The 14,003-nt window shown below is 37.0% G+C and overlaps 1 protein-coding gene across 1 annotated transcript in view; it reads right to left on the bottom strand.

The window, feature by feature from the left end:
- CSMD1 (CUB and Sushi multiple domains 1) overlaps window positions 1-14,003 on the bottom strand; it is a 1,841,590-nt gene that overhangs the window by 1,261,597 nt on the left and 565,990 nt on the right. The window lies entirely within an intron of this gene.

The following is a 14,003-nucleotide window of genomic DNA, read 5'->3' as shown; positions in this document are numbered from 1 at the left end:
TGGAGTAAAACTAACATTTTACAACAAAAAGAAAATTATTAAAAGACACAGAATTTGGAAACTAAACAGCATACTCCATAACAGCCACTGGGTCAGAGCGACACTTAGGCAAATAATTCAAATGTTCCTGGAAACAAATGAAAATGAAGACAAAATCTATCAAAATATTGGAACATAGCTAAAGCAGTACTGAGAGGAAAACATATAGCCATACAATCACATATTAAAGAACAAGATAAAGCTCACATAAACAACCTTACTGCACACATTAAGGACTTAGAGGAAGAGGAACAAAGGAACCCTAAAGCAACCAGAAATCACTATAATTAGAGCAGAAATAAACAACTTCAAAAATAAGAGAACCATACAAAAGATCAATGAAACCAAATGTTGGTTCTTTGAAAAATTAAACAAGATTGACAAACCCCTAGCCAGACTCACCAAACAAAAGAGGGAGAAGACTTAAATTAATAGAATTGTAAACAATAGAGGAGATATCGCAACTGACAACACAGAAATCCAGAAAATCATGCGAAACTTCTGTGAAGAACTATACACCACCAAGCTAGAAAATCTGGAAGAAATAGAAGAATTCCTAGAAAGATATGCCCTTCCAAAACTGAACCAAGAAGAACTACAAAACCTAAATACACCAATCACAGACAAAGAAATTGAAACAGTTATTAAGAATCTCCCCAACAACAAAAGTCCTGGACCAGAAGGCTTCACAAACGAATTCTACAAAACCTTCAGGAAACAGTTAATACCCATACTTCTAAAGCTTTTCCATAATATTGAAGAAACAAGAACACTCCCTTCCACCTTTTATGAGGTCAATATCACCCTGATACCAAAAGCAGATGGAGACACAACAAAAAAGGAAAAGTACAGATCAGTATCTCTGATGAACACAAATGCCAAAATATTAAACAAGATCTTGGCCAACCAGATACAGCAGTATATCAGAAAGATTGCTCATCACAACCAAGTGGTATTTAACCCAGGAATGCAAGGCTGGTTCAACATACGTAAGTCAATCAATGTCATTCACCACATCAATAAAAGCAAAGCCAAAAACCATATGATTATCTCAAAAGATGCAGAGAAAGCCTTTGACAAAATCCAACAAACAATTCAAGCTCAAAACACTACAAGAAAATGGGGATAGTATACATAGAAAAACCTAAAGAATCCAGCAGAAATCTACTGGAAGTTATTAGGCAAAATAGCAAGGTATCAGGCTACAAAACCAATGTACAAAAATCAGTGGCATTTCTTTATGCAAACACTAAATCTGAAGAAGAGACATCCAGAAATCACTCCCATTCACTGTTGCAGCAAAATCAATAAAATACCTAGGAATAAACCTGACCAAAGAACTAAATGACTTGTATACTGAAAACTATGAGTCACTATTCAAGGAAATAGAAAATGATACCAAGAAATGGAAAGACATCCCATGCTCATGGATTGAAAGAACTAATATCATCAAAATGAATATTCTCCCCAGAGCCATATACAAATTTAACACAATACCCATCAAAGTTTGACCAAACTTCTTTAAGAGAATAGAACATAAATTGCAATCATTTATCTGGAATCAGAAAACACCTAGAATTGCCAAAAGCATCTTGAGGAAAAAAACATAAATGGAAGCATCACACTCCCAGATCTCAAACTATATTATAATGGCATCATCATCAAAACAGCCTGGTACTGGAACAAAAATAGGCACACTGGCCAATGGAACAGAATTGAAAGCCCAGAACTAAACCCCCACACCTATGGGCATCTAATCTTTGATAAGGGGTCCCAAAGTATTAAATGGAGGAAGGAGGCTCTCTTCAATAAATGGTGCTGGGAAAACTGGGTTGAAACATGCAGAAGAATGAAACTGAACCATCTTATCTCACCAGAAACTAAAATCAATTCCAAATGGATCAAGGACCTGGATGTTAGACCAGAAACTATCAAATACTTAGAGGAAAACATTGGTGGAACACTTTCCCAACTAAACCTCAAGGACATCTTTGATACAAACCCAGTTACAAGGAAGACTAAAGCAGAAACAAACCAATGGAACTACATCAAATTGAAAAGCTTCTGCACAAAGAAACTATTACACAAAGAGACCCTCACAGAATGGGAGATCTTCACATGCCATACATCAGACTAGAGACTAATAACAAAAATATACAGGGAGCTCAGCAAAAGTTCATAATGAATTAGTATCTAATTAGACTTAGATAACCTCCTCACCTACTTCCCATTACAGTTCTCTCACTCACTCTAAAGCTAACCTTAGCAAAGTAAGGACTGCAAAAGTTGAATAAGGGCAAGAGACTGGAATACTTTAATGATGACTCTTTAGTCATTATCAGGCCACCTCATTAGCTGGAGCCCTATTCAGGAAGTCTTGAGATTCCCAAACAGACATGATGGGCCTAGACCTCAAATAAATCCCTCTCTCCATTGTTACCGGTCATCCCTATCAGGAACAACAAATAGACCCCTTTATGGGGGCCCCATAGGACCTTGCCCTATATTTGGATCAACAATGGTAGAGAATGTTCCATCCTCCAAAGGGAGGATGGACAACGTACTCTATGCTACACCTGAGGAAGATGGGTCAATATCATTGCAGCATGGGATGTTCCAACTCATGACCACAGAATGTGAGCTCAGATCTACAGGAATGCAGAGGTCACACAGGCTCCTAAGCTAATTGTGGGCCCCAGATCACCTCAAATCTATGGGGTTTACAGTCAACAATATCTATACCCCTTTCCCATTTTAGGCAGCTACTCTCTTCCCTGATCCAGCTTTCTGGTCCTTTATGCACCCATGACATCATCTCCCCAGAAAATAACTTGGATCTACCTGCATATCAGATGTCAGGGTCAGGGTAAAAAAAAATAATATAGCCACAGGCCCTTTGGAATATAACTAAAATATGCCTACTAGCTATCTACAAAATGGAGGACCGCCCAACTCCCCATCTGCACTATTCCAGCCCTTAGGTCCATGATTGTTCAACAATTTGTTTGCCTTTGTATGTTAACTCTCTTTAAATCCACCAGGTTCAAGATGCTAGCAGGATGCTGACCCGACTTCCTTGGACAGATGACCCACCAATGTGCCCTGGAGCTCTACTTCCTCAGAGACCCTGCCCCACTAGGGAAAGAGAGAGGCAGGCTAGGAGTATGGATTGACTAGTGAATGCCCTTGTTCAGCGGGGAAGCAATTACAGAAGCCAGACCTTCCACCTTCTGCATCCCACAATGACCTTGGGTCCATACTCCCAGAGGGATAAAGAATAGGAAAGCTATCATAGGAGGGGATGGGATACGAAGACCTGGTAGTGGGAACTGTGTGGAGTTGTACTCCTATCTTATGGTTTTGTCAATGTCTCATTTTATAAATATAAAAAAGTGAAGGATCATTATTTCTCATGTAAAAAACAGTTGGCATTATTAAACATCTAACAGGGACAATATTTGAGTAAAATATAAAGTGATGGAAAAGTAAGCAAAAATGATAAAAAAAAATCAATAAAAATTGGTTAAAGATTGGATATATCACCTGCAAATAACTCTGTCACACATATGACTTAGGTTTGAGCCTAGCCCTTACTCTGTTGCTACTCTCTTGGAGAAAACTTCTATGTTGTGTTATATTTCTCTCTCTCTCTCTCTCCATATATATATATATGTGTGTGTGTGTGTGTGTGTGTGTTTGTATATATGTGTATGTATTAATGTATGTATATTGGTTGACAGTTCTGAAACACTGATAAAATTGTAAATAAAAAATTAAAAACAAAATATAGAGATGTGGAACTCAAAATCATACTGGTGTTGGTAGTATAGTATTGAACATAGCTGACCTCGAAAATCCTATAGGAAGAGGCTCAGTAGTGTTGCATCTGGTAGAACACTCATGTTCCATGAGTGAAGATCTATGCTCAAACTCCTAGTTTCCCACAGCATGGGGAAGAGGACTTCAAAAGCACTAAAGTAATGCTGCAGGCATCTCACTTTCTCCTTCTCCATTTCCCCTTTCCACTGAATTTCTTTTTGTCCTTATCAAGAAGAAAATAAGTAAAATAAGTTTAGCACACTTAGTAGAAGCACAAGGACCCAAAGCAAGGATGTTGATTTGAACCCCTGGCTCCCCACCTGCAGGGAATTTGTTTCACAAGTGATGAAACAGGTTTGCCAGTGTCTATCTTTCTCTTTCCCTCTGTCTCCCCCTCCTCTCTTAACTTCTCTCTGTCCTATCCTATAAAATGGAAAAAAAAATGGCTGCCAGGTCTGTGGATTCATAGTGCAGGCACTGAGTCCCATATAATCCTGGAAGTTAAATAAATAAATACATATTGAATCTCTACCCAATGCAACAAGTCAAGGAAAGGAAACACGTATATACAGACCAGAAAGGTACAATTAAAATTGTTCTTATCTGCAAATAAATAATTTCACATAAGTTAAGTGAAGGATATATAGAAACAGTTCCATTGAGTGAGATGATCAAGAACATTGGATATACCATAAACATGTAAAATTCAATTGTATGATTACATACTAGTATTAAACACAGAATCCAAAACTGAGGATTTGAATCAACAACCACTCATAAATACATATGTCATAAATACATATGTATAGCAAGACATAAATAAAACTATATACTGAAAATTACTTAGTAATAAAGAAAAATATTTTAAAATAAAACTGAGAAATATAACATGCAAGTTGATTGGAAAACTTAATATTGCAAAGTTATTTGTTCTCTCTGGATTCATACATAGTGAGAATACAATTTCTATCAATTCTAAGTATTGTTTAGATATAAACCAGGTTCTTCTAAAAGGTACATAGAAGTAAAAAATAGAACAACGTACATTTTTGAAAGGAAATAAAATATAAGAAGTCAGTTGTCCACTACCAAGAATTATTTGATAGCTGCAGTGATCAACAGTATGCAGTACTGATAGGAACAAAGACACATGTATCAATGGATCAGAATAGAAAATCCAGAAATAGACCTACATAAATATGTCCAACTGTTTTTTGACAAGGTGAAAATGTAACTTAGAGAAATAAAAAGAGCCTTTCAATAAATGTTGCTGGAACAACTGAATGTCCAAAGGCAAAAAAATAGAAACTATAAGCCTAGACATCATTCTAAGACATGGTATATTACTTAACTCAATATGAATCATAGCCACAAGTCTAAAATGTAAAACCATAATTTATTTTGAAAAAAATAAGTCATAGGGGAGATCTTTAGAATCTAAAACTAATCAAGGAAATACTGAACTGGATTCCTTGGATAGTGGGCTTCTTTTCCATGTGCATGAGCCAGATTCAAGCTCAGCCCCACCGCATTGAAAGAAGCTCTGGTGCTGTGTCTCTTTCACTTTCTTTCTCCCTGTGTTTCTCACTCTCTGTTTTTGTGCAAAACAACAACAAAAATAAGCAAAATGAATTAGATACCAAAAACATAACCCACAAGGAAAAAAAAACACAAATGTTATATCAAATTTCATAAAACTACAGAAAAAAAAAAAAACATAGGGAAGGGGAAACAACATAGAGTTTATAAAGAATACTCTCGTGTCCGAAGCTCTGGATTCCAGGTTCAATCTCCAGCACCACCATAAACCAAAGCTGAGAAGTGCTCTGATGCACCACTTCCCACCCCCTTTTCTTTCTCTCATCAAATAAAGGAACAAATAGAATGTTTTAAAAGAAAAAAACTTTTGCTCTGCATAAGAGGATTGAAAAGAGACATTTAAGTCTGGAAGAAAATATTTCCCAGCCACATAGCTAACAAATGGCAAGTTTCTAAAATATATTAAGAACTACAAAGACTCAAAGCAAAATAACAAATAATCAAATTAGAAATACACAGAAGACATAAAGAGCAATTTCATCTAAATGGATACACAGATGGCAAATAAGCACATGAAGAGACACTCAACATCATTAATCATTATAGAAATGCAAATTAAAATTACAAAGAAATACCACTACACACCTATTAAGAATGACTAAAATAGAAAATAGTGGCAATATCAGAAGCTGGTAAAATGTGGAGAAAATGAATTGCTCATATTCTGCTAGGGAGCATAGTCATACAAGGGGCAAAAAGTGATGCACTCTTTAAAAAATTAAGCATGCAATACCAAGCAATTGCTCAGACGGTCATGTGCCCCAGGAAAAGTAAGATTTATGTTCATAAAGAACCAGTATGCATGTCTATATCAGCCTTATTCTTAATGATTACAAACTGGAAATAACCTTAATGTCCTTCAAGGGATGAATGCTTAACAGGTACATTACTATCTGGCACTGAAAAGAAAAGAGTCATTGATGTGCAGCACCTAAGAGAATTAGGCAGAATGGAAAAATAAAGGCAATTCAAGATAGGTTGCATACTGAAGAATTTCATTTTTAAACATTCTTGGGATGGCAAAAAATTGAAAGCAGTATTTTATTGTTGGGAGTTAAAGTGGGAGTTTGGAGCAGGAGGGAATTGGACATTGTTATAAAGAACCAGTGAAGGATGCTTATACTGCTTAGTATCTTAGAGCTATTACTGCTATCCAGTTTCATAAGATGGCATCTTTGTGGAACTGGGTAAATAGCACATAAACTCTGGGTCATATATCACAACTGGTGTAAATCTGTAGTTAATCCAAATTTAAAAGTTTTATAAAACAATAGATTTGGAGGCTCTGAGGTGGTCATTTAAGGAAATATTAGCTGAGATAAAAATATACTAGTAGTAAACAAAGAATATAGTATTCAATAAAAACATATTCTCTCAGTAGGTTCCCAAACTAAGCTGAACAAATACATTGAAATTGAGCTTATTATAACAATGTATTTTGAAATTATTTATTTAATTAATTTTTTGTTTTGTTTTTTATTTCATTTTTTGTTATCAAGGTTATTGATGGAGTTCAGTGCCTACAGTAAAAATCCACCACTCTCATGCTGGGAAATTGTGCAGATGCAGTCACATCTACCATGTTGTCCCCTCAGGCTATTGCCAGTTCCCTTGAGAGTTGGGACATCCTCGGAGTGCCTTTCCCAACCAATCCTGTCCCAGCTCATCACTCCCGGTTTTTGCCCTATAAAGCCCTTCTTCTTCCGCCCCAGGCTCTCTTGCCGCTTTTCACTTCTGTGATTAGACGCAGGGAAGGTTGCTGCATGAGGTGGCCATTTTGGCTAGCTCCATGTGGCCTGAACCACTGCACTCTCACCCAACTCTGAGGTGCCTGCGCAAATAAAGAATTGTGTTCCCTCTCTGCTCTGGGTCTTCTCTCTCTCTCCTCTGCATCACAGCACGACACTCTCAGTGGCCATTTTTTTCTTTCTTCTTTATTTTTCCTTTTCTATTTTTATTAGACACGACAGATAGAAATTAGAAAGGGGAGTGAGGGAGATAGGGAAAGAGAAAGATGGGCACCTACAGACCTGTTTCACCACTCATGAAGCATTCCTCCACAGTCAGTGAGTCAGGGCTTGAACCTGGGTCCTTGAGCATGGAAATGTGTGTGCTGAACTGAGTGTGCCACTGCCTAACCCTATTCTGAAGTGTTAAAAGCTGATTAATATAAGTTTAGAGAGCAGACGATATGGTAGTGCTTTATATACAAATTCATGTGTTTTTTTTAATTAATGAGTTTTATACATACTTGTGATAATGAAAGGGCTTGCTCAAAACACAGCAAAAGCAACTAGATATTAATAATTATAAAAGAAATTCCATGAGGTTCTATTTGGAAGTCTGTAGAAGTATAGCACCTGAAATTATAGGCAAAGATCTACACGCAACCTCCCAATAAAACGAGGGGAAAAAAATCTGCATATGGCCTGCTTCAAATAGCTAAAATGGAATGAGTCCCTAATATTTGAGAGCTAAAAACTGGAGTATAACATTAGTTGAGGGTAGGAACTGATAAATTAGATCAGTTCATCTGAAAGAACATAGGAGCTACACCAGAGGTTCAAAAGGTTGAAAGTACACAGAAGAGTGAGGAATTGTCTAAGAGTGACAGTGAGGCTAAAATCTTTCTCCTTGGGACTCTAGTCCATCACTCATCTTTTGAAAAATGACCCTGAAAGATAAATGCCATTCTCACTGACATTCTTTCAGGAATACTGGTTCTTATAAGCAACTTGTTTAGTTGTTAAGTATTAGTCATTGGAAATACGTAAAATAAACTCACAAAACAAACAAATCCATGAGGAAGGCCTAGAATCTAAAAATAGTAACAGATATTGGTTAGAATGTGGAAACAATGAACTGTGTGCTGCTGCTTCTCGTTACATACTTTCTGGAGAGCAGATTGACAATTCTAGAGCCTCTCTCTCTCTCTCTCTCTCTCTCTCTCTATATATATATATATATATATATATATATATATATATATATATTTCATATTCAATATATATTATATATTTCATTCTCAATATGAAAAATATAAACCATGTCAGGAAAGCATCTCTATCTTGCTCTAGCTGCCATCTCCTGTGTCCACTAAAATTGCATTGCATTTGCTATATATATATATATATATATAGAGAGAGAGAGAGAGAGAGAGAGAGAAATTGGATCAGTTCATCTGATCATATATATATGGAGAGAGATAAATTGGATCAGTTCATCTGATTATGTATATTGTATATTGTATGTATGTGTATATATATATATATATATATATATATATATATATATATATATATATAGAAAGAGAGAGAGAGAGAGAGAGAAAGAATGGGAATGCAGTTCAGATAGTAGAATACAGGACTTACATGTGTGAAACCTGGAGTTGGATCCAGCATTGCATGTGCCAGAATAATGCTCTGGTCTTCTCTGTGTAATTAATAAATCTTTTTAAAAATAAACCTTTGGGGAGTCGGGTGGTGGCGCAGTGGGTTAAGCGCACGTGGCGCAAAGCGCAGGGACCGGCATAAGGATCCCGGTTCGAGCCCCCGGCTCCCCACCTGCAGGGGAGTCGCTTCATGGGTGGTGATGCAGGTCTGCAGGTGTCTATCTTTCTCTCCCCTCTCTCTCTGTCTTCCCCTCCTCTCTCCATTTCTCACTGTCCTATCCAACAACAAAGCAACGTCAATAATGGCAATAATAACCGCAACAAGGCTGCAACAAGGCTGCAACAACGCTGCAACAACTAGGGCAACAAAAAGGGGGAAAATGGCCTCCAGGAGCGGTGGATTCATGGTGCAGGCACCGAGTCCAGCAATAACCCTGGAGGAAAAAAAATAATAATAATAATAAATAAACCTTTGAGTCAAGTAACTTTTCCTAGGCCTTGTACAGAAAGTTCAGTCCAGATGCAATGCATCTGTTTCCTTTCTAATTCTTGCTGTCATCCATGTATTCCCAGATATCTTTGTAATCCATCTTACTTCTCAGTACAACTAATAAGGGCAATAATAAAACAGTATGTCAGTGAAGTTGAGAAATCAAGAAAAACAAGTCATCCCCCCCTCCTCCAGTCTATCAAGCCCAGAGTCACCTATAATGTGAGAACACTTGCCCTATAACTCTTCACACAGTGTGACTCAGAAATGTAGGGTGTTAGAGGATGAAGGTGACAACATCTTAAGTCATTTTGAGATGACTAGAATAGAAGTGAAACCATAAATAAACAACTATCTCATACACATTTATAAGCATTTATCATAATTTTAACATGAATATACTAAGTGAGCTGCATAACCCATTCTGGTCAGCTTCATTACTCGGGTGAGACCTTTCTTTTCATAGTATTCTCTAATTCCATCCCAGGTGGTTCACTTCCTAACAAAGTCCCAAAACCTAGATATAGACCAGCTTCTGTAAGAGAGAGCATATGTTCACACATATCCATAAACTACTGCAAAATATATACCTGAAAGCAGAAGTACACTAGAGTTTGTAGTGAGTACCCCCCCCCCAACACTTCCTCTCCACTATTCCAAGCTTTGGGTCCATGATTGCTCAACAATTTGTTTGGCTTTGTATGTTAACTCTCTTTCCAGCCACCAGGTTCCAGATGCCATCAGGATGCCGGCCAGGCTTCCCTGGACTGAAGACCCCACCAATGTGTCCTGGAGCTCAGCTTCCCTAGAGACCCACCCTACTGGGGAAAGAGAGAGGCAGACTGGGAGTTTGGACTGACCAGTCAAGGTCCATGTTCAGCAGGGAAGCAATTACAGAAGCCAGACCTTCCACCTTCTGCAACCCACAAGGACCCTGGGTCCATGCTCCCAGAGGGAGAGAGAATGGGAAAGCTATCAGGGGAGGGGATGGGATATGGAGATTGGGTGGTGGGAATTGTGTGGAGTTGTACCCCTCCTACCCTATGGTTTTGTTAATTTATCCTTTCTTAAATAAAAAATAAATTTAAAAAAAAAGAAAGAAAGAAACCAAAGCACAAAAACTTCCTTCAGTGCAACGAAGGCTGGGATTAAACCTGGGCTATGCACATGGCAAAGCAGCAAACTATAAAATTGAGCCATTTTCTCTACCTGTTTCCAATGTTTTATCTGTTAATTCACTTGTGGGTGAGGAAGAGAAGTAAGAGTATGAAATCTAAGACTAGAGACAACAAGTATTTCATTCTCAGTATGAAAAATATAAACTATGTCAGGCAAGCATGCTGATCTCTATCTTGCTCTAGCTGCCATCTCCTGTGTCCACTAACATTGCACTTACTGCCTTTTCTTCAGGGTAAACGAAATTTTCTCCTGGCATCTAGGTATCTGAGTACAGGAGGGAGCCTGCCTGTCAGAGGTGAGTGATTGTTGGGTAAAGTAGGGGCGACTGCCGGCAGCACTTCCAAATTCTCTCTACATGTTCACTCAACAGAAACATGAATTCTAGAATTGAACAAGTTGATATTCTCTCATCCCTCAGTAAATTGCTAGGATGAATTTCAGTTGTAAATAGATCCAAGATATTTTGCACTACACCATCATTCAGGGTGCTCAAATCACAAGACTGTTGCAATAATCTCAAATATTTAATGTAGCAATGCGAAAGAAAACTAGATTCAGCCATGAGCTAAAAAGAACAGTTTGTATGAGCATATTTTATTTCAAATAAACCAAAGACAAAGTTACAAATCCATTGAACAGACATATATTCCTAAATTACACAGTGTACATACTGCATAAGCTATAGTGTTTGTGTGTTTTAAATGTCAACTATCTTTAAAACTACATTTCAGTGAAAATGTCAAGTGTATATTTTCAGTAAATTGGGAAAAAAGTCACTAAGTGAAATCATTTTTCAGTGCACATAACTGCTTTAAAGAAATTGGCTATGGAACCAAATGTTGCCAAATTTACACTACTACTCTGAATTTGATGAAATCACAGTTCATGTTATAAACTCATGTAGAATTAGAATATTCTTGTAAATATTATATTTATTATAAATTGTAAGTTATAAAATATTAGGGGTGAGATTAGTTATATCTTTAGCATTAGCTAGAATCTTTGAGACTATTTTTTCCTATGTTTGATCAATTCATGTTTTTCCAAGAGAGTATTAAATCATCTACTACTCAGTACTTTTCTGAAATCTTCCAGATAAAAATTCTGAGAAATGGGGCCACATGGTGGTGGACCTGGTTAAGTGCACACACTACAGTGCACAAGGACACAGGTTTGAGTCCCTGGGCCCCAATTGCAGGGGGAAAGCTTCACAAGTGGTAAAGCAGGGCCATAGATATCTTTCTGTCTCTCTCTATTTCCCCCACCCTCTGAATTTCTCTCTGCCTCTATCCAAAATAAATAAATAAATACAAAAATAAAATTGTGTCTGTTCTCTTTTTAAAAAATAGTGAGAAATAAAAATTTCATGAGACAATAATTCACCCCACTACTAACTTAGAGTTCTGATTTTTAGGAATCCAGCTCTCTGTTACATACAAGAACTGGTCTCCATAGAATTTTTTGAAATAAATTCCAGGCTAAAGAGTAAGAATCTTGTTATTTTTCAAAAATAACGTCTACATGGTGGCCATAATAATGTTGACATTTAATATATGAAAATGTGCTTGATTTGAGTCTGAATTTTACTTATTTTTTTGTTTAAAGTATAATATAGGTTGATCAGAATCATTTTTTATCCAAAGTATTCACTGGAAATTTTTAAAAAGTCACATTAATAAAAAAAACATTTTCTGCAGTGAAGAAGCGTTAAAAGACAAGAAAAGAAACAGGGCTTTTACGGAAAGAAAAAAAAAAAGGAAGGAAGATTCCCATAAAGTTTTAGAGCAGCTTTTCCACCTTTTTTCCATCTGAATTTGGCCATAAGTAGAGAGATTTATGAAGCATATAAAATTCCTGATGAACTTAAAGAGTGTCTCAATAAAACTTGATATTCATTTTTAACTAGAAACTTTAACATTGTTTTACACAATCATTATATTCTAGGTTTATTTTCAGGCCCACACATGATGCATGTAAGTTGCACAAACATTCACCTAGATTCTAGTCCCACCCAACAGCCCAGCTTGTCCTCAACCCCGGTACCCATCTTAAGTCTCATAGTATATAAGAGATAGTCTGGTCATCATCTTCTTTTAAACTCATTTTCTGTACACATCTCTATTCTACATGTAAAAACCATGCAGCAGTTGTCCTCTATCTCTATCCTTATTTTACTCAGTATAATAGCCTTTAATTTCGTCTACTTTGTTCTAAATGGTTATAAGTACAAAAAACAAATAAAAACATTTAAAAAATAACTACGTAGTTTCCATGATATTTAATTTGTTTTACAGTACAGTAAGAGATTGAAAGTCTCTTCAATAACCAGAAATATGAAGGAAATAAAATTGGGGGCCAGGTGGTGGCACCTGTTATAGTGCACAAGGACCCAGGCTTGAGACCCCGCCCCCCCCACCTGCAGGGGGAAAGCTTTGCAAGTGGTGAAGCAGTGCTATAGGTGTCTGTTTGTTTCTCCCCCCCTCTAGCACCCTCTTCCCTCTCGATTTCTGGCTTTCTCTATCCAATAAATAAAAAAATAATAATAATAAATTAAAATGTGAAATCCTAATTAAAAAAATTAAAACTTCCACTTTTGGTGGCAAACTTCCTAACAAAGTTACAGAACCTAGATATAGACCAAGGTCCAAAGGACAGGGTACATATGCACATGTATCCATAAGTTAGTGGAAAAAAAAATATATATATATATACCTTGAAGTAAAAGTGTGCAGTAGTCTGCAGTAATTAGAATCAGTAAGTGCAGCAAGCAAGTAGAAAGACATAAACAAGACACCATAATGTACTTAATCAAAAATTTTCTTAGGCCTAGATACCTTCCTCTCCTAATCCCTATTTCATTTCCCTCAATCACTCTAAGTCTACCCTTGTCAGAAAAAACTAAAGACTACAAAAGCTGGATAAAAACAAGAGACAAACACACTTTAATGACGGTCTATTTGGTCACTCCCAGGCCACTCCAACATTTAAGGCTTTAGTCAGGGAATCAGACTGACGGATGCAGAGGTTATACAGGCTTCTGTGCTAAATATGAATAGGTATAGGCCCTAGGTCAGATTGATGGGATTTAAAGTTAACAGTATTTATATACTTTCTCCATATTTGGGAGCTACTCTCTGCCCTAATCCAGCTTTATAGTTATAATCTCAACTCTGACACCATCTTCCCAGACAATACTTTTAGCCCACCTGCACCTTAGCTACTGGGCTCAGACAAAAATTACCAAAGTCCATGGCCCCATGGAATGTAACTAAAATAGACTTTCTATCTTACTCCCACAAGAAGGCCCTTTGTTCCATCTGCTCTATTCTTACCTTTAGATTCCTGATTATTGGACAATTTGTTCTGCTCTATATCTTAATGCTTTTCAACCACCAAATCACAAATACTACTATGACACTATACTGATTTCCCTGGGTAGATGACCTCACCAATGGTCCCTGGAATCTCATCTCCCCAAAGCCCTGC

This window comes from Erinaceus europaeus, chromosome 2 (assembly GCF_950295315.1).
Source record: "Erinaceus europaeus chromosome 2, mEriEur2.1, whole genome shotgun sequence".
Taxonomy (NCBI): domain Eukaryota; kingdom Metazoa; phylum Chordata; class Mammalia; order Eulipotyphla; family Erinaceidae; genus Erinaceus; species Erinaceus europaeus.
The sequence above is the reverse complement of the archived record's forward strand: the minus strand, read 5'-3'. Positions and strand labels throughout refer to the sequence as shown.